Genomic DNA, 18,146 nt, shown 5'->3' with positions numbered 1-18,146 from the left:
GGAGCCAGTCAAGCAAAGAACTCAAGGATGAGTGTTCCAGGCAGAGAGAAGAGCATGTGCAAAGGCTCTGAGGCACATTGGTGAAACAAGATGACTAGTGTCTGGGAGTCGAGTGAAGGAGGTGAGGTGAGAGAGAATCCAGTTCATGCAGGTCTAGTAGAACACAGAGAAGGGTTTGGATTCCAGTCTTAAAGCAATGCAAAACCATTGGAGGGTTTTAAACCGGATTATAAAGTTTCTTGGAAACCATGTTAAAGAGTTTGGACTTAATCCAAAGCACAACAGAGACCCATCAAAGATTTAAAAGCAGGGGAGTGTCAGGATTAGAACTAGGTTTTAGAAAGTTTACTCAGGCCTGGTAAAGATAAGGTGGTGGCTTAGGTGGGGCTCAGGCAAAGATTCCAGCAGTGGGAATGAATAAATAAGTGTTAAGATTGATTGAATTAACATCATTAATTAGACCACAAGTTTCCTTATGTCATGAGCCTTACCAACTCTTGCTTTGGATGTTTTATAGGATAAACAGATCTTTGTCAAAGTCAATTTGTAATTAATATCCGATTAGTTTAATTGACTAGCTAACAGAAAAGCAGCTTAACTTCTCCATTTACTCTACAGAAGCTGAGTCCTTAAGCACAAGGCTGATCTTGTCCATGCTGTGGATGTCTGTCCTTTTATCTTGTTCACTTCTCATCTGTTTACATTGATGCTTAAGGCTAGAAGGTGAGTTGGTTTTCAGTAGCAACTGAACTGGAGCCATTTTCATCTGGAACCACATAAATGCTTAAGCCCTGTTTGGAATGTCTGCTTCCACAGTCATCCAGCCACAGAGCCCATGGCACAAGGCAAGCTGGTAGGTACTTGGCCAGCCTGCTTAATAGAATTGTCAATGCTCCCACGTGAGAAAAGACCTATTCATTACCAGAGACTTTGCTAGCCAACACTGGCTCAACCAATATCAAGTAACAATGACGAGAAATGTTTATGGAATAGCTACTATGTACCAGGTACTGGGCTAAGGATTTACATTTATGCTCTGATTTTAAACCTCACAACAATCTTATACAACAGATGTTCTCAATTAACTCCATTTGATTAATTAGTTAATTTTTAAATGTGTGGGGTTTTTATATTTATTTATTTATTTATTTATTTATTTATTTATTTATTTATTTTTACTTTCATTTTTTAAAATTTATATCCAAGTTAGTTAGCATATAGTGCAATAATGATTTCAGGAGTAGAATCCAGTGATTTCTCCCATACGTATAATATCCAGTGCTCATTCCAACAAGTGTCCCCCTAATGCCCTTGCCAATTTAGCTCATCCCTCTACCCACACCTCCTCCAGTAACCCTCAGTTCTCTATATTTAAGATTCTTTTATGGTTTGTCCCCCTCCCTGTTTTTATATTATTTTTGCTTCTCTTCCCATCTGTTCGTCTGTTTTGTATCTTAAATTCCACGTGTGAGTGAAGTCATATGGTATTTGTCTTTCTCTGACTAATTTTGCTTAACATAATACACTCTGGTTCCATCCACGTTGTTACAAATGGCAAGATTTCATTCTTTTTCATCACCAAGTAGTATTCCGTTGTGTGTGTGTGTGTGTGTGTGTGTGTGTGTGTATACACCACATCTTCTTTATCCATTCATCCGTCAATGGACATTTGGGCTCTTTCCATACTTTGGGTATTGTTGATAGCACTGCTTTAGCATTGGGGTGCATGTGTCCCTTTAAAATAGCACACCTGTATCTTTTGGATAAATACATAGTAGTGCAATTGCTGGGTCATATGGTAGTTCTATTTTTAATTTTTTGAGGAACCTCCATACTGTTTTCCAGAGTGGTTGCACCGGTTTGCATTCCACCAACAATGCAAAAGAGATCCTCTTTCTCTGCATCCTCGCCAGCATCTGTCATTATCTGAGCTGTTAATTTGAGCTATTCTGACAGGTGTGAGGTGGTATCTCATTGTGGCTTTGATTTGTGTGTACCTGATGATGGGTCATGTTGAGCATTTTTTCATGTGTCTGTTAGTCATCTGGATGTGTTCTTTGGAAAAGTGTCTTTTCATGTCTTTTGCCCATTTCTTCACTGGATGTTTGTTTTTTGGGTATTAAGTTTGATAAGTTCTTTGTAGATTTTGGATACTAGCCCTTTATCTGATATGTCATTTGCAAATATTGTCTCCCATTCCATTGGTTGCCTTTTAGTTTTGCTGATTGTTTCCTTCACCATGCAGAAGATTTTTATCTTGATGAGGTCTCAGTAGTTCATTTTTGCTTTTGTTTCCCTTGCCTCTGGAGACGTGTTGAGTAAGAAGTTTCTGCCTGAGTAAGAGGTTTTTGCCTGCTTACTCCTCTAGGGTTTTGATGGTTTCCTGTCTTATGTTTAGGTCTTTCATCCATTTTGAGTTTATTTTTGTGTATGGTGTAAGAAAGTGGTCCGGGTTCATTCTTCTGCATGTTGCTGTCCAGTTTTTCCAACACCATTCACTGAAGAGATTGTCTTTATTCCATTGGATATTCTTTCCTTCTTTGTCAAAGATTACTAGGCCATACGTTTGTGAGTCCATTTCTGTGTTCTCTATTCTGCTCCATTGATCTAAGTGTATGTTTTTATGCCAGTACCATACTGTCTTGATGATTATAGCTTTGTGATACAGCTTGAAGTCCAGGATTGTGATACCCCCTGCTTTGGTTTTCTTTTTCTGGATTGCTTTGGCTATTCAGGGTCTTTACTGGTTCCATACAAATTTTAAGATTGTTTGTTCTAGCTCTGTGAAGAATGCTGGTGTAATTTTGATAGGGATTGCATTGAATATGTAGATTGCTTTGGGTAGTATTGACACTTTAACAGTATTTATTCTTCCAATCCATGAGCATGGAATATTTTTCCGTTTTTTTGTGTGTCTTCTTCAGTTTCTTTCATAAGCTTTCTATAGTTTTCAGTGTATAGGTTTTTCACCTCTTTGATTAGGTTTATTCCCAGGTATTTTATGGGTTTTGGTGCAATTATAAATGGGATTGATTCCTTGATTTCCCTTTCTGCTGCTTCATTTTTGGTGTATAGAGATGCAACCAATATCTGTGAATTGATTATGTATTCTGCGACTTTGCTGAATTCATGAATAAGTTCTAAGAGGTTTTTTGGTGGAATCTTTTGGGTTTTCCATATACAGTATCATGTCATCTGTGACGAGTGAAAGTTTGACCTCCTCCTTGCCAGTTTGGATGACTTTTATCCCTTTGTGTTGTCTGATTGCTGAGGCCAGGACTACCAATCCACTGTTGAATAGTGGCGAGAGTGAACATCCCTGTCGTGTTCCTTACATATGTTCCTGAAGCTGAGAGCTTTCCCCATTGAGAATGATATTAGTGGTGGGTCTTTCGTATATGGCTTTTATGATCTTAGGGTATGATCCTTCTATCCCTACTTTCTTGAGGATTTTTATCAAGAAAGGATGCTGTATTTTGTCAAGTGCTTTCTCTTCATCTATTGAGAAGATCATGTGGTTCTTGTCCTTTCTTTTATTTATTTATTTTTTTTTATTTTTTTTTCAACGTTTATTTATTTTTGGGACAGAGAGAGACAGAGCATGAACGGGGGAGGGTCAGAGAGAGAGGGAGACACAGAATCGGAAACAGGCTCCAGGCTCTGAGCCATCAGCCCAGAGCCCGACGCGGGGCTCGAACTCCCGGACCGCGAGATCGTGACCTGGCTGAAGTCGGACGCTTAACCGACTGCGCCACCCAGGCGCCCCTCCTTTCTTTTATTAATGTAATATATTGCATTGATTGATTTGTGGATATTGCACCAGCCTTGCATCCCAGGTATAAATCCCACTTGATCATGGTAAATAATTCTTTTCAATTTTTTTTAACATTTATTTTTGAGAGACAGAGAAAATGGGTGAGTGGGGGAGAGACAGAAGAGAAGGAGACACAGAATCTGAAGCAGGCTCCAGGCTCTGGGCTGTCAGCACAGAGCCCAATGCAGGGCTCAAACTCACAAACTGCAAAATCGTGACGTAAGCCAAAGTCAGACACTTAACCAACTGAGCTACCCCAGTGCCCCTGTTATTTCTTTTAATGCATCGTTGGATCCCGTTGGCTAGTATCTTATTGACAATTCTTGTATCCATCTTCATGAGGGAAATTGGTCTATAGTTCTATTTTTTTTAGTGGGGTCTTTGTGTGGTTTTGGGATCAAGGTAATTCTCATAGAATGGGTTTGGAAATTTTCTTCTATTTCTATTTTTGGAACAGCTTTAACAGAATTGGAGTTAACTCTTCTTTGAATGTTTGGTAGAATTCCCCTGGAAAGTCATCTGACCCTGAACTCTTGTTTTTTGGGAGGTTTTTGATTACTAATTCAATGTCTTTACTGGTTATGGGTCTGTTCAAATTTTCTATATCTTCCTGTTTCAGTTTTGGTAGTTTATATGTTTCTATGAATTTGTCCATTTTTTCCAAATTTCCCAATTTATTAGCATATAATTGCTCATAATATTCTCTTAGTGTTTTTATTTCTGCAGTGTTGTTTGTGACCTCTCCTCGTTCATTTATTATTTTATTTATGTGGGTCTTTTCCTTTTTCTTTTTGATCAAACCAGCTAGGGGTTTATCAATTTTGTTAATTCTTTCAAAGAACCAGCTCCTAGTTTCATTGATTTGTTTTTTTGTTTTTTTGTTTTTGTTTTTTTTACTTTGATAGCATTGATTTCCACTCCAATCTTTATTATTTCCTGTCTTCTGCTGGTTTTGGGTTTTATTTGCTGTTCTTTTGCCAGCTCTTTAAGGTGTAAGGTAAGGTTGTGTATCTGAGACCTTTCTTCCTTTTTCAGGAAGGTTGTATTGACACATTAAATGTGTGGGTTTTTTTAAAAAAGATTTTATGTTTTTCCATTTGAGAGAGAAAGAGTGTGAGTGGGGGAGGGGCAGATAGAGAGAAAGTGAGAGAAAGAATCCCAAGCAGGCTCCTTACTGTCAACCCACAGTGTGACATGGGGCTTTAACTCACAAACCATGAGATCATGACCCGAGCCAAAACCAAGAGTTAGATGCTTAACTAATTGAGCCACCCAGGTGTCCCTAAAATATTTTATTTTTAAATAATCTCTATACCTAACATGGGGCTCGAACTTAAACCTCGACATCAAGAGTTGCATGTTCCATCAACTAAGCCAGCCAGGTGTCCCTTAACTCCATTAAAAAAAATTTTTTTTAATGTTTATTTATATATTTTGAGAGAAAGAACACACCCACATAAAGTGGGGGAGGGGCAGAGATAAGGGGAGAGGGAGAGAATCCCAAGCAGGCTCCTTCTGTCAGCACAGAGCCTGACCTGGGGCTCAGTCTCATAGTGCATGAGCCTGTGGCACAGTTCATCATGACCTGATCCAAAATCAAGAGTTGGATGCTTAACCGACTGAGCCATCCAGGTACCCTCCACTTTACTCCATTTTAAAGAGAAAGAAACTGGCAATCAGAGAGGCTAAGTAACTTATCAAATGTCATACAACTAATAGGATGCTGACCAGGATTTGTACCTAGTTCTCTTTGGTCCCAAAGCCTTGTGTCATTTTAATAGTAATATTTTAATAGTAACTTTTAATTCATTTTATATGTTAGTGATTCTTTATTATTATTAAGGTTTTATATATATATTAAGGTTATTGTTTTAATTCAAGCAATTTAAGATTACATAAAGTAACTACAGCAAATATTTGTCCTGGTTATCTATTGCTGTGTAAAAAATCACTCCAAAGCTTAGTGACTTTAAAGAAACAGCAATAATTTAATTATCTCTCATGGTTCTGAGGTCTGCCTGGGTTTAGCTAATACTATCTCACTCACTGTCTTCTATGCGGTTACAGTTGGTTATTGGCTGGGGCTGGAATCTTCTTAAGGCTTTCTTACTTCCGTGTGGCTATAGACTGGGACCTTAGTGGGGCTGTCTGCTGGAACACAATCCCGTGGCCTCTCCCTGTGGCCTGGACTCCTTACAGCATGATGGGTGGGATCCAAAAGCAAGAATTTCAAGAAAGAGGAAATAGAAGCTGCTCATTTCTTAAGGCTGGGCGAGAAACTGGCACAGTACCACTTCTCCTGTTTTCTGTTGATCAAGCAGTTATTGAGAGAAAGAGACCATTCTTCCATAGTAGGAATGTCAAAAAGTTGCAAGGTCAGATTTTCAAACTATCACAGTCTGCCTCTGATCACAAATTATGTTCCTCCTTCACTCAAAAGGCAGTTGGCCCATCCCAAGACTCTCCCAAACAGTTAATGGCATCATGGACAGACATGAAGTCCAGAATCTCATCTTCTCTATTACTTCCAGGTGTAGATGAGGTACCTTGAGTGTTGATCCTTAGTTACAGCTTTTCAAGAATGATTTGAGTATCTGTGAACTAAAAAAGACAGGTTATTCATCTTCCACACCCAATGTACAATATTGGAATCGGCACCGGAAAACTGTAGGAAGCATTATGGTTTCCTTGGTTAGGACCAATTCTCTGTAGTGATCTCTGCAGCTCTTCCTCCCATGCTCTTGATTCTACCTTCTGAATTTAACCTTCTTTTTCCATGGAACATAAACTGTGTTTGCCTGGAGTAGTTTCTGAACCTGCTTCCTGCCCGTAGAAGTTCTGGAATCCAAAGTCCTTTTTTTCCACCTTACACTATCTCCTCCTTTTTAGTTCAAACTCATTCTAAAAAAATGTTGAGTTTTTAAATGATTCTTCCTGGAGTTCCTTCCATTGGGGAAAAAGCCATGACCACAAATCCCTTTGGCTTACATAAGTCCTTTCTATTTTGGGGGCCTTTTTAGGAAATCCTGTTGTTTAATTAAGACAGCCAGGCACAGTCTAAAGTTTTTTAGAAGGATTTTGTCTGTTTGAATTGGTCTATGAAGTACCTTTTGAAACCTTTGAGTGCCTAACAAAAGATGCTGTACCCACCCTTTGCTGAAAGTCATTTCAATTTGAGAAGTTTGCCCTCTGGAGAGGTTGGGCATGAGAAGTTGTTTTATTTTCAAACTCAGAAAACCCTGGCACTTTTTAAGTACCATCTAAATTTTGCTCAAACCAAAAAAGTTTCTTCTTTTAGATGCTCTCTCTCCTTTGCGTTGTACTATAATCAGGTTGGCCAGATGATCATATTCATTATGGAACAATTCCTTCTTTTCCACATTACAGCAGATGACAGTGTCACCAAACCTTCCACCAGCTACAAGTGTCCCCTTTCCTCCAGCTTTCAGTAGCATTTTCCTCACTTTCCTTTAAGTCATCATCAAGACCCTTTAGACTTTCACTAACATGCTCTCCAAGGCCCTTCTAGTTCTGCCTGCTGGTCAAACACAAGGGTAATTATATTGTGATGTTTAGTAAGAAATATATATTTGGTCTTCAGACTTTGGAACTGGGAGCAGAATTATAATTTGAGACACTTTTAAGTTTTTGTTGTAGCAGCAACCCACTTTCTATACCAAAATCTGTTTCTGGTACCTGCTGGGTAATAAACATCCCAAAACATAGTTGCTGAAAACAACAATCATTTTTACAGCTCACGGTCCTCAGGCTTGAAGGTGCTAATTTAGCCATTCTTGCTCAGAGTGTGTCGTGAAGTTGCAATTGTCTGGCTGGGGCCAGGGGCATCTTGAAGGTTAGCCCAGGCTATGCCGATCTCATCCCTCCTCAGGGAATGTATAATAACTGGGATATGGATAGACTAAGCTACTTAACTAAGGAGAGCCAAGCTGAAAGGCCATGGGGACTTTCAGAGTCAAAATGTTGCTGAGGCTGGTACATAGGACCATCTGCAAGATGGCTACATAGTGCAAGTCTTCTGTTGGAAAAGAAAACCAAGATGTAGACATTATAGAGAACATGAGGCACTCTGATTCCTGGTGGCTTTCCAAGCCTTTAGTCCTGGCGATGCTTTGTTTCCATAATACCTTTGCATTTTTCCATAAACTTCCATTTTTACTTGTGCTGGCCTAGGGAGATTTCTGACTCTGACATCCAACATATTGACTTGACAGGAACCCTAGAGGGATATCGTGAGGATCTTCATTATTCTAAGGAGTGGTGGGAAGAAACAATCATGTACTTTAGGTCCACTGACTCAGATACTTATTAATTCAAAGAAGTCTTTATTATATTTCCATTAAGTATAAATTCTGCTAGGCACTAGGTATGAGGAAGTAAACAAGGTTGCCAAGGTCCCCATCCTCATGGAGCTCACAGTTTAGTGAGAACCACCCAGAGTCAGGTTCAAATTCCTCCTATGAAGTTGCTAACTGTGCCAGTTACTAACTGGGTGAAGTCCGCATTCTATTTTTTTCATCTGGGAAATGGGCATCACTTTGTGGACTTGGTGTAGAGACTAAATGGCATATGTGTATGTGCAGGTATATGTGTATATCATTTGGTACATGGAAGGCCCTTAAATATTTGAGTTTATTTTTCCTTGTCCTGTTTTCTTAAATCAGAGTTGACATTTTGGGCTGGATGAGATTTTGTTGTGGAAGGCTTCCCTGTGCACAGTAGGATGTTTAGCAATATCCCTGGCCTCTACCCACAAGATGATGGTAGCACTCCCTCTGACCCCAAGTGTGATAACCAAAAATGTTTCCACATATTGCGAGAAGGGCCAGGGGGATACAGATTAGGTGGGCAAGTTTGCTGCCAGTTGCAAACCATTTCTTCAGATAAAAGGCAGACATTTATGCCTAAAGCTATGTCCACCTCTGAATTTGATTTCCCAATCCACCTGACTCCTCTTCCCTGTTTTGTTTTTGTTTTTGCTTCAAAAGTAAATGTCACCAGGAGGAAAGTAGATAACAATGCCAATTTTGTAGTGCTGGCTGGCATTGAAGAAAGGAAAATCTACGTAGCCCCCTCCCTCCTTCCTTCTCTGAGGCCAAGCCCAGTTTTGCTGTTTAATTACCTCCAGGGATTTCAGCATTAACCAGGTCTGTTGATCTACCTTGGCAGGAAAAATAACAGGCTTGGCCAGATCTGATAGCATAGAGAAATTGGAGCCTTTCCCTAGCACTGTTCACACGGGCCCCATCTAGGGGTTGAGGGTCATAACTTTGGTGGCTTAGAGCTGGAACACACTTGTCACTGCCTGAGGGAGAGGGAAAGGGTTCTGTTTTCAGGGGTTAACACAGAATTTCACAGTAGGGGGCCATGTCTGATTTGCATAGAAGCTAAATTTGCATGGCAAGAATATTTTTTATCTATACACTGTGTTATAGAACTATAGTATCTTAGTTTTCTAAAAGGCCCTTATTTACCCTTTACCTAAGTTTGGGAAAAAGTCAGTTGTTCATTTTAAATATTATGGTGCTGATAATAATGATTTTGTTTGGAGTGAGGGCTTGCTTTTGGTACGGTACTGTTAGAGCTTATGGGTAGAACTGGTGTGGCTCTCTGACCCTCCGTCTTGCCACTTTTTGTCTTGTTCATTTACTGGCCTTCTGCTGTTCCTGAATACCAGGCTCCTTTAGGGCCTTTGCACTTGATGTTCCCTTTTCCTAGAACATGTCCTGTCTTTTTTGGCTTGGTCTGCCGTAGCAAAATGCCATAACAGACTGGGTGGCTTAAACAACACAAACTTATTTCTCATGGTTCTGGAGGCTAGGAAGTCCAAAGTGAAGGTGCTGACAAGGTAAGTTCATTCCTGAGGCCTCCTCTCTTGGCTTATACATGGCCTTCATCTCCCTGTGTGCTCACATGGTCTTTCCTAGATGCACGTGCAGAGACTGATGGGAAGAGTAGGCTCTCCGATGTCTCCTCTGTAAGGACACTAATCCTGTTGGATCAGAGCCCCATCCTTATGACTTCATTTAACCTTAGCGGCCCCATCTCCAAATACAGCCACACTGAGGGGTAGGGCTTTACCATTGAATTTGGCGGGGTGGGGGGCAGGGGAAAACAAATGTTCAGTCCATAACACTCCCTGTTAGGTCTAAATTGGTTTAGTTCTTGGCTATCTACAACACATGTTCCCCCGACCCCGCCCTTTTTTTTTCTGTCACTCATTATTCTTCTCTGCTTTGTTTTTCTTCCTGCCCTTAACACTGCATAAAATTATTATATGTTAAACAAGTTGTGTTTGTTTATTTTCTGTCCCTACTTTTTGGATTAGTTAAGGATTAAATGATCTAGCTTAAATAAAGTATTCATTTAACAAATGTTTATTGAGTGCCTACAGCATGCAAAGCACTGGACGAGGTTCTAAGGTTAAGTGGTGAAGAAAAGTTCACACACTCCGTGCCCTCATATTGCTTATAGTCTTGTAGGAGCATTCATTGAATACTTACGACGTTAGGGTTAGGGTTAGGGTTTGGGTTAGGGGTTAGGGTTAGGGTTAGGGTATGGTGCTGAGAATTTAACTTATATTATTTCATTTGATCTTTGTAAAACTCATATGGCATAGGTCCTATTGTTGCATTAATTTTATGATGGGGACCAGTAAGGTGGTGTTTCAGGGCCATTCACCTAGTTGGAGCGAAGTCTTGACAGTCTGATGCCATAGATCTTGTCTTGACCACCATGCTAAACGCATATGGAAGGCACAGTACAGGACGGAGCACATTTGGTGGATGAATAAATATGCTTGTATGTCTGCAACCTCATTGTCAAAAAGCATTCGATATGGATTTTTGTCATAAGCCATCAGAATAACTCATAGGTACACTGTACTATAAACAAGTTTGAATATAAAAATCTACATGCACAAAATTGACATTCTGCGGCATTATCAAGAATATTATAAAAATCACTGCTGTAGGGTTCCTTTCCTTTAGTATGTGTGATAGAAAACATAATGGGGGCTTTCGAGGCAAACAGGCCTAGATTCAAATCCTTGCTTTGTCATTTACTGCCCTTGGAATCTTGGGCAGTTTCTGAGACTCAGTTTTCTCAGCTGCAAAATGGTGATGATAATACCCAGTTCATAAAATTTTAAAATATCCCCGCAAATAGAAGGTACTTACTTAATGGTAGGTAGCTTTTATTATATTATTTTCACAGTGTATTTATTTTATTTTATTTTTTTAAATGTTTATTCATTTTTTTTTTCAACGTTTATTTATTTTGGGACAGAGAGAGACAGAGCATGAACGGGGGAGGGGCAGAGAGAGAGGGAGACACAGAATCGGAAACAGGCTCCAGGCTCTGAGCCATCAGCCCAGAGCCTGTCGCGGGGCTCGAACTCACGGACCGCGAGATCGTGACCTGGCTGAAGTCGGACGCTTAACCGACTGCGCCACCCAGGCGCCCCCGTTTATTCATTTTTTAAGAGACAGTGCGCGAGAGAGGGGAGATGCAGATCCTAAGCAGGCTCCAGGCTCTGAGCTGTCAGCACAGAGCCCAACATGGTGATGGAACTCAAACCATGAGATCATGACCTGAGCGGAAGTCGGATGCTTAACCGACTGAGCCACCCAGGCGCCCCTCACAGTACATTTAAACTATGATTTGATATTTAAAAAATTACCAACCTGTACAGAATCACGTATGTTATGTAAAGTGAGGCCTACCTGGAAGAGTGACTTGTGTATCCTGATCACTTGGAAGGAGCTATTTCTCCATCAGTTCCCCTGAGTGCCTCAAGATAATCCCACTAGTCCTGGGTTGTCTTTCCCCTGGAAGGAGTGTCTTTGGGATTGGTAGTCTTCTCAGGTTCTGGGAGGCCAAAAGAATCCAGGTCCCTTAGTATACCATGTGTCTTTCTCTCTGCCTCTGGATTCAACAGGAAGGAGTCTGGGTCTGTGTTAGTGGGTTGGATAAAGATGAAAAGAGGGGAAAAAGGAAAAAAATTAAACATGAGTCCAAGTCACAGTTCCCATTGGAGCCCCAGAAACCATCTTTCTCCCTTGGGCAGGACAGAAAGAATTAGAATCTTGCCATCACGGGGCTTGTCAGACCACATGGTGTCATGCTTTTGGCTGTGGGTATTTGGAAGGCATCTGTGGGTTGTGCCTGCTGAATATTCATTCTCATGTCTTATAAAAGTAACTTGACTTTTTTTTTTCCTTTGGGAAACTAACCTTCTCCCACTCTTATCCCTGTTCCAGGTCCAGGTAAGCCTCTAGGTAAGCCTAGCAATCAGCATGTTCCATTCCTCTGGCCACAGTGATTGGTTCAAGGTTGGCAATACAATCCAAAGCTGGACCAATGAGGCTCAACCTTAGTGCTTTTATTGGCCTTCTTTCCCCTCAGGGATGCTAAGCTCTGGGGATGTAAGCCTGCTTCTTCTGCTTCAACCCTCTAGAGAGAGCTTACCGCAGAGTGGAGTACACAAGGCAAGAGACTCCATGCTCATATACCATTCCAGTTCCTCCATCTTGTCAGGCTTCCACTTTCAGTTGCTTGAGCCAATAAATGCAGTTCTTCCAGTTTCTCTGTTTTTTTAATCAGGTTGATTTTGCTTTTTGACACTTGGAATCAAGAGAGTCTGCCTTTATGGAACTGGAGTGAGTGGACAAGGCAGCCAAGATGTGAGGGGGGTTGGGAAACCATATCCTATAGAAGTCATAGGGAGACCAGCAGTGTTCACCCCTGTGTGAGGGGCTGTTGCTGGTTGGGGCTGTTGCTTGTCTTTTCTAGTTTGTGCTCTCAGGAGTAGAGCTAGACCAAAGAGAAGTAGTTACAAAGGAATAGATGGTAAGTATGTTCTTTCCAATGGTGATTACTGGAGAAAATAGGTGGAAATTTCCAGTGTGGGAGTGAGCATCCCATCACTAGAGCTGTCTGATTCCAGGAGGCCATACTGACCCTCCTGGGAAGGCTAGCTGGCTAGTGAAGGGGAGACATATTTAGACTTACTTTGAGCCCCCTTTCTATTTTGGGACTTTCTGATTAGATGCAAATTGTTTGTAAATATCATTAAGCCCGCAATATGTATAAATAAGCCAATATTTCACTAACAAGATGTGCTTTTGTAAGGACTGTGTCTTGCTCACCTCTCTAGCTCCAGTACTAGCATAGGGCAGACAGAGGATAAGTAATCTGGTGATGAAAAGCAGATGCCTGCAGTCTAATCCTGAGTCTGTCACTTGTTTGATGAGTGATCTTGGGCAAGTGACCCCATGCCAGTGAGGTTGTATCCTGTCTCTAACATGGGGATCGTAATACCTGCTGCCTAGAGTTGACCTGTGGATTGGCCACAAGGCATGGTAAGCACATGTCTGATAGCTGTTATTATTAGGTGCTCAACCCCTGCCTGTGGAGTAAATGAACAAAGGTGCTGGGGGAACCCCAGAGATAACCCTGTCTACTGGTTTTAGAGAGGAACTCAGGGTGACTTTGGGAGGAAGAGAAAGTGTGACAGTTGAGGAGAACTCAGTTCTGCTCTTGCTGACAGGACACAATGCCTATTTCTTATTGCTCCCATGTTTTTTGGCGGAATTCTATTTTCTTCTTTTCTGGATAAATTGCCATGTATCTTATGTTAGGTTTTCTAATAGCTGGGTGGGAGAAGGATAGGGATCCTGTTCAAGTGGTTTATGGGGGGCAGTGCTCTCAGGAGATGGGGAGTGAGCAGGACTGGTTATATCATTTTTTAGGTCCAGATACTAACATATATTTAGTATGAGCCTAGGTGGCTCAGTCGGTTGAGCATCTGACTCTTGATTTTGACTCAAGTCATGTTCCCAGGGTCATGGGATTAAGCCCCACGTCAAGCTCCATGCTGAGCATGTATCCTGCTTAAGATTCTGTCTTTCTCTCCCTCTGTCCCTCTCCACTGCTTGTGCACACTCTCTCAAATTAAAAAAAAAAAGAGAGAGATAATAACATATAAAACCTTTTTCTTCTTTCTACCATTTTTATTCAACTTGCCATGGTATTTTTATTTACTATTTAATGTGGTTCTAAGTAAAGGAAAATGAAAAATTTTAACTATTAGCATGAATTTTACCATTTATCTTCATTTTGTGCAATGCCAATTTGAAAGGCAAATATCACCAAAATTACGTTAATTTGTATTTCTGTGGTTCATCCCCAGAAGGTGCCTCGTCAGAAGACACAAACACAAGCCAGACCCAGGAAGATTGGAAGGGAGGGTGTGCAAGGCAGAAAGATACACCAGCACCTGCCATGATGCATCTTGGCTGAGAAATTTGAGCCAGGAACCTCCCCTTCCCACAGGCTACCCACTCCAACCCACAGTGGAAGGAGACCCTAAGCTTATTTCAACCTCCATTCTGGGACATACAGTTACCTGCATGGGGGATAGGTGAGAGGCTTGTTCTTGCCACAATGCTTGCCGAATGTGCCATGGCATTGCCAGCCAGAAGAAGGGACAGCTACCATTTTGCCCAACCCCACCTTTCCTAATGTCTGCACTCAGGCCCCTGCCAAGGGCAGAGGGCTTTTACCATCACTGGACAGGGCAGGGAGGGAGAGGTGGGGGAGGATGAAGGGTGTTAGGAAGTAGAGGAGGCAGAGAGGTGCTGGGAAGTGGCACTACCTGTGAACCAAGACTCCAAGTCTCTGTTCGTCTTTACTGTCCTAATTTAATAGGACTTCCCCTACAAAGCAGATTCAAAGATAAAATTAAGAAGTTCAAGATGACAAGTGCAGAGCATTAAACTCCAAGCAAGAGGCCCTTCTGAGCATTGGACCCTGTGTGATTGCCTTGATCTTATACTTGTGAGTATCTCTGATCTCATTCTGTGCTTCTTCCATTCTTGATCTCTTCTGATTGTGTATACCCTAGTTAACTATCTTAATTTGCTCCCAACATTACTATATTCGATGAACCAGCTATCTAGATGCCTGCAGGTCCAGGAGCCCTGGCCACTATTCCACCCTTGTTGCCTTTTATGGTAATTGTACCCATCTTGTTTCATATGGTTGAGTGCTTCCATTTGTCTTTGCTATTCTGGAATTTCACTTTTTTATTTTTCCTGGGGAACACAGTTCTGTTACAGCATCTCCTATAAAGGACAGCCACGATGGAGCTTCTTGGGGTACTGTTGCCAACCTCACTAATACTTTCTGATCTCATTGGTTAATGGGGAGTCCTCCAGGCCTTCCCAAGGAGCATGGTTGGCTGGTGGGTTTTCCTGTCTTATATGGTAGGCCCATTCTAGCATGCCCACTTCTCTGAGCTCATCAGACCTCCCCTCCAGTTTGCAATGGCAGCTGTGGCATCTCTGCATTGTTCAGTTTGGCTCATTGCTTTTCCTAGTCTTTCAAGAGCCTCCCACCAGCATATTAGAACCAACTCCTCGGGCCATCCTGTGGCACTGGAGAGAGGACCCCTTCACATCAACAAACTACCTTATCGAGCTTATATCTTACCTGCTTTGATCTATCACCCTTGGAATCCTCCACAGACATTCTCCCTCAGTTTGGTTTATGCACATTGGCCAGATCTGATATATAATCCCTTTCTTTCCTCAGTAGGCCTAGCATTTTCTGAGTTGGTCCATGCTAAGGTTTTACCCCCATGATCAGTCTGGTGGCCAGGAGTGGAGGTGGGACAAATCTATAGGAGGGAAGATATTGTTTTATAAAGCACCTGACTCATTTTTAAGCAAGGTAGAGTGTTTATCTTCCAGTAAGGGAACAGGGACACTTCAGCAGGTCCACAGGATTCAGGACTCTCTTGGTTTATCTCTACAGATAGCCTCTCCCAAGGATCAGTGTCCCCTCTTTCCCTGTCAGGGCCTTGTCTTTGGTGTAAAGGGATGCACCTGGCATTCTTTGAAGTTCTGCCATTCTTACAGTGCAGTCCTGTGCCTGCTCTTCAGCTCTGGTAGCCCACAAGCTGTGGGAGGTAAGTATCTCTTTAAATTACTGCCAAATAGGCCCTCTGGAATTGTTTATCAATGAATCTGTCATCTTCTTTCTTCAACACATTGAAGAACTTAGCAAGAACCACCCAATCCCATGGTCTGTTTGGTTAGCATTTGCCCCAGACCTTTCAGATGCCAGAGGGATTGTACTATCTGGTGTTCCCTTCAACTTCACCACTGCCTCTTCTTTGTAGGTGGAAGTCTTAGCAATGGCATTGCTGTGGCATGCATTTTGTTTCTTAGGACTCTTTCTGGTACTCACTGTTTTGGACTGGTTTCCTTACAAGCAGAACCTGAGATCGGGTTTATTGTTTAAATAATTTTTTGATCTCAAAAATAAATAAACATTAAAAATATTAAAAAAAAAAAAAAGGGGGTGCCTGGGTGGCTCAGTCGGTTAAGCGTCCGACTTCGGCTCAGGTCATGATCTCACAGTTCGTGGGTTCGAGCCCTGCATCGGGCTCTGTGCTGATAGCTCAGAGCCTGGAGCCTGCTTCGGATTCTGTGTCTCCCTCTCTCTGCCCCTCCCCAGCTCACACTCTGTCATCTCTCCCTCTCTCAAAAATAAATAAACATTAAAAAAAATAATAATAATTTAAAAAAAAATAATTTTTTGAGGGAGCAAAAAAGGAAAAGGGGAATGAGGAAGCAAGACAAGGTGACAAAAAGCTAAGTAAGAATATGGTCTCAATAGGAGTCCTATTGTAGCCTGATGTCCCCAGAGCATTCTGGAGCCCTCACAGGATCATAGAGTTGACCCCACCCTGGCAACCTGCCTGTTATATCGTCCCCTGTCAGTCCTTGGCCTCTTCTTTGATCAAGGAGCACAGTCTGTTGTTCTTTTCAGAAAACTGTCTCAGGGGAATCAGATCCTCAGCCTCAGGAGAGAGAAGATCGAAGTTTGGCCGTTGGCCCAATTTCTTTGGAAAACAGTTTCAGGCTTGAAGATATTTTAATTCATTGTAATGCTTGATATTGTCTCTCCTGGGATGGCTTTTGGCACAGGGACAATGAAGAGACCTAGCAAAGTGTGACTGTGGAGCCAGGTTTGCTTTCTGGGATCTCATAGTTGGATAATTATGGACACAACAGGAATCCTGTTACAAAGGACTTTGTCTTTGTCTCCCCTTGGTTCCTGGGATGTTCACTCCATGTTCGCTAATTACAAACTGAGTTAGAGAATCAATATGAAGAACTTGGGGTATAAGAATTGATTTCCTTTTTTTCAACCAGATGTTATGAGTGGGCAAGAGAGGGAAGGATTACAGGGAAGGAGGAGGGTGTGGTGGTTCAGAGCCTGCTCCCAGGAGTCACATGGACCCGGGTTGGAGTCCCAGCAATGACTCTTCATAGCAGCATGGCCTCAAGCATGTGGCTTCAGTTCTCTGAGCCTCACTTTTCTTCTTCAAGGATGATACCTGTTTTTACTTCATGGTGCCGACATAAGGCTTAAATGAGATCCTGCATGAAATAGATTGAGCACTGGGCATCTAGTGACTGCCTAGTAAATATCAACTATTATTGATGGTGGAGTGTTTTCTGAACTTTTTTGGGCAGTGCACATTCTAGAGGTGGCATGATAGTGTGGAAGATGCCAGATCTTTGAAATCTGAGAGAATTCGCTCCCATTTCTAAATCTGCCACTTCCTAGCTCTGTGACTGTGGGCAATTTGCTTTCCCTCTCTGATCTGCCAAGAAGGAGTAAAATACCTGCACTGCAGAATTTTGGTGGAAAAAGCATACAGCCCAGGTTATGGTTCACTCAGAACTTACTCAGGTCTCTTTCTTCTTTTCATTTTACAACAAAGAATGTTTAGCCCATGCGTTTATTTTCTCACATGTGGCTTGCGGCCAAAGTTGGCAGTTAGATTTTTAACATTTCTCAAGGATAAGAGGGTAGGGCACAGAATGGGTGAAAGCATTAATTAAACGCTGGCTTTGGAAGGCAAAATGCTACAGCATTCCAAAAGGAAACTAAGTATTAATTGGAACAGAAATATTCAGGATCAAATAAGCAAAGACAACAAGCTCTGAGATGCTATTTTAACCGCAGGAGATGGAACCAAGCTTTAGGAGTGTCTGCTTGTCTTAACCCTTAATTAGGATGACGATGGAAGGGAGGAGACTGATGGCAGTTGGTATTCATTGGATCCTTACTCTTTTCTAGGTGTGGTGCTAAGCACTTGACATGCCATATTTCTTTTAATCTTTCTAATAACTCTGTGAGGGAGATATCATTATCCCCATTTTACAGATAAGGAAACTTCCAAGGTCATTGGCTAGTAAGAGGCACGCTAGTATTAGAATCAAAGCCTGAGTGTGGA

At 41.7% G+C, this 18,146-nt stretch overlaps 1 long non-coding RNA gene across 7 annotated transcripts in view; it reads left to right on the top strand.

The window, feature by feature from the left end:
• LOC123610942 overlaps positions 1-18,146 on the top strand; it is a 40,657-nt gene that overhangs the window by 7,386 nt on the left and 15,125 nt on the right. For 2 of the 7 annotated variants that reach the window (XR_006718358.1, XR_006718354.1), the window contains 4 exons: positions 619-723; positions 14,025-14,255; positions 14,543-14,671; positions 15,650-15,803. This is a non-coding gene — a long non-coding RNA (uncharacterized LOC123610942). The remainder of the gene's footprint in view (positions 1-618; positions 724-14,024; positions 14,256-14,542; positions 14,672-15,649; positions 15,804-18,146) is intronic. The other 5 variants (XR_006718359.1, XR_006718351.1, XR_006718349.1 and 2 more) reach the window with 3 other exon arrangements.

Source organism: Leopardus geoffroyi, chromosome A1 (genome assembly GCF_018350155.1).
Source record: "Leopardus geoffroyi isolate Oge1 chromosome A1, O.geoffroyi_Oge1_pat1.0, whole genome shotgun sequence".
Classification (NCBI taxonomy): domain Eukaryota; kingdom Metazoa; phylum Chordata; class Mammalia; order Carnivora; family Felidae; genus Leopardus; species Leopardus geoffroyi.
This window is presented reverse-complemented; position numbering and strand designations above follow the sequence as displayed.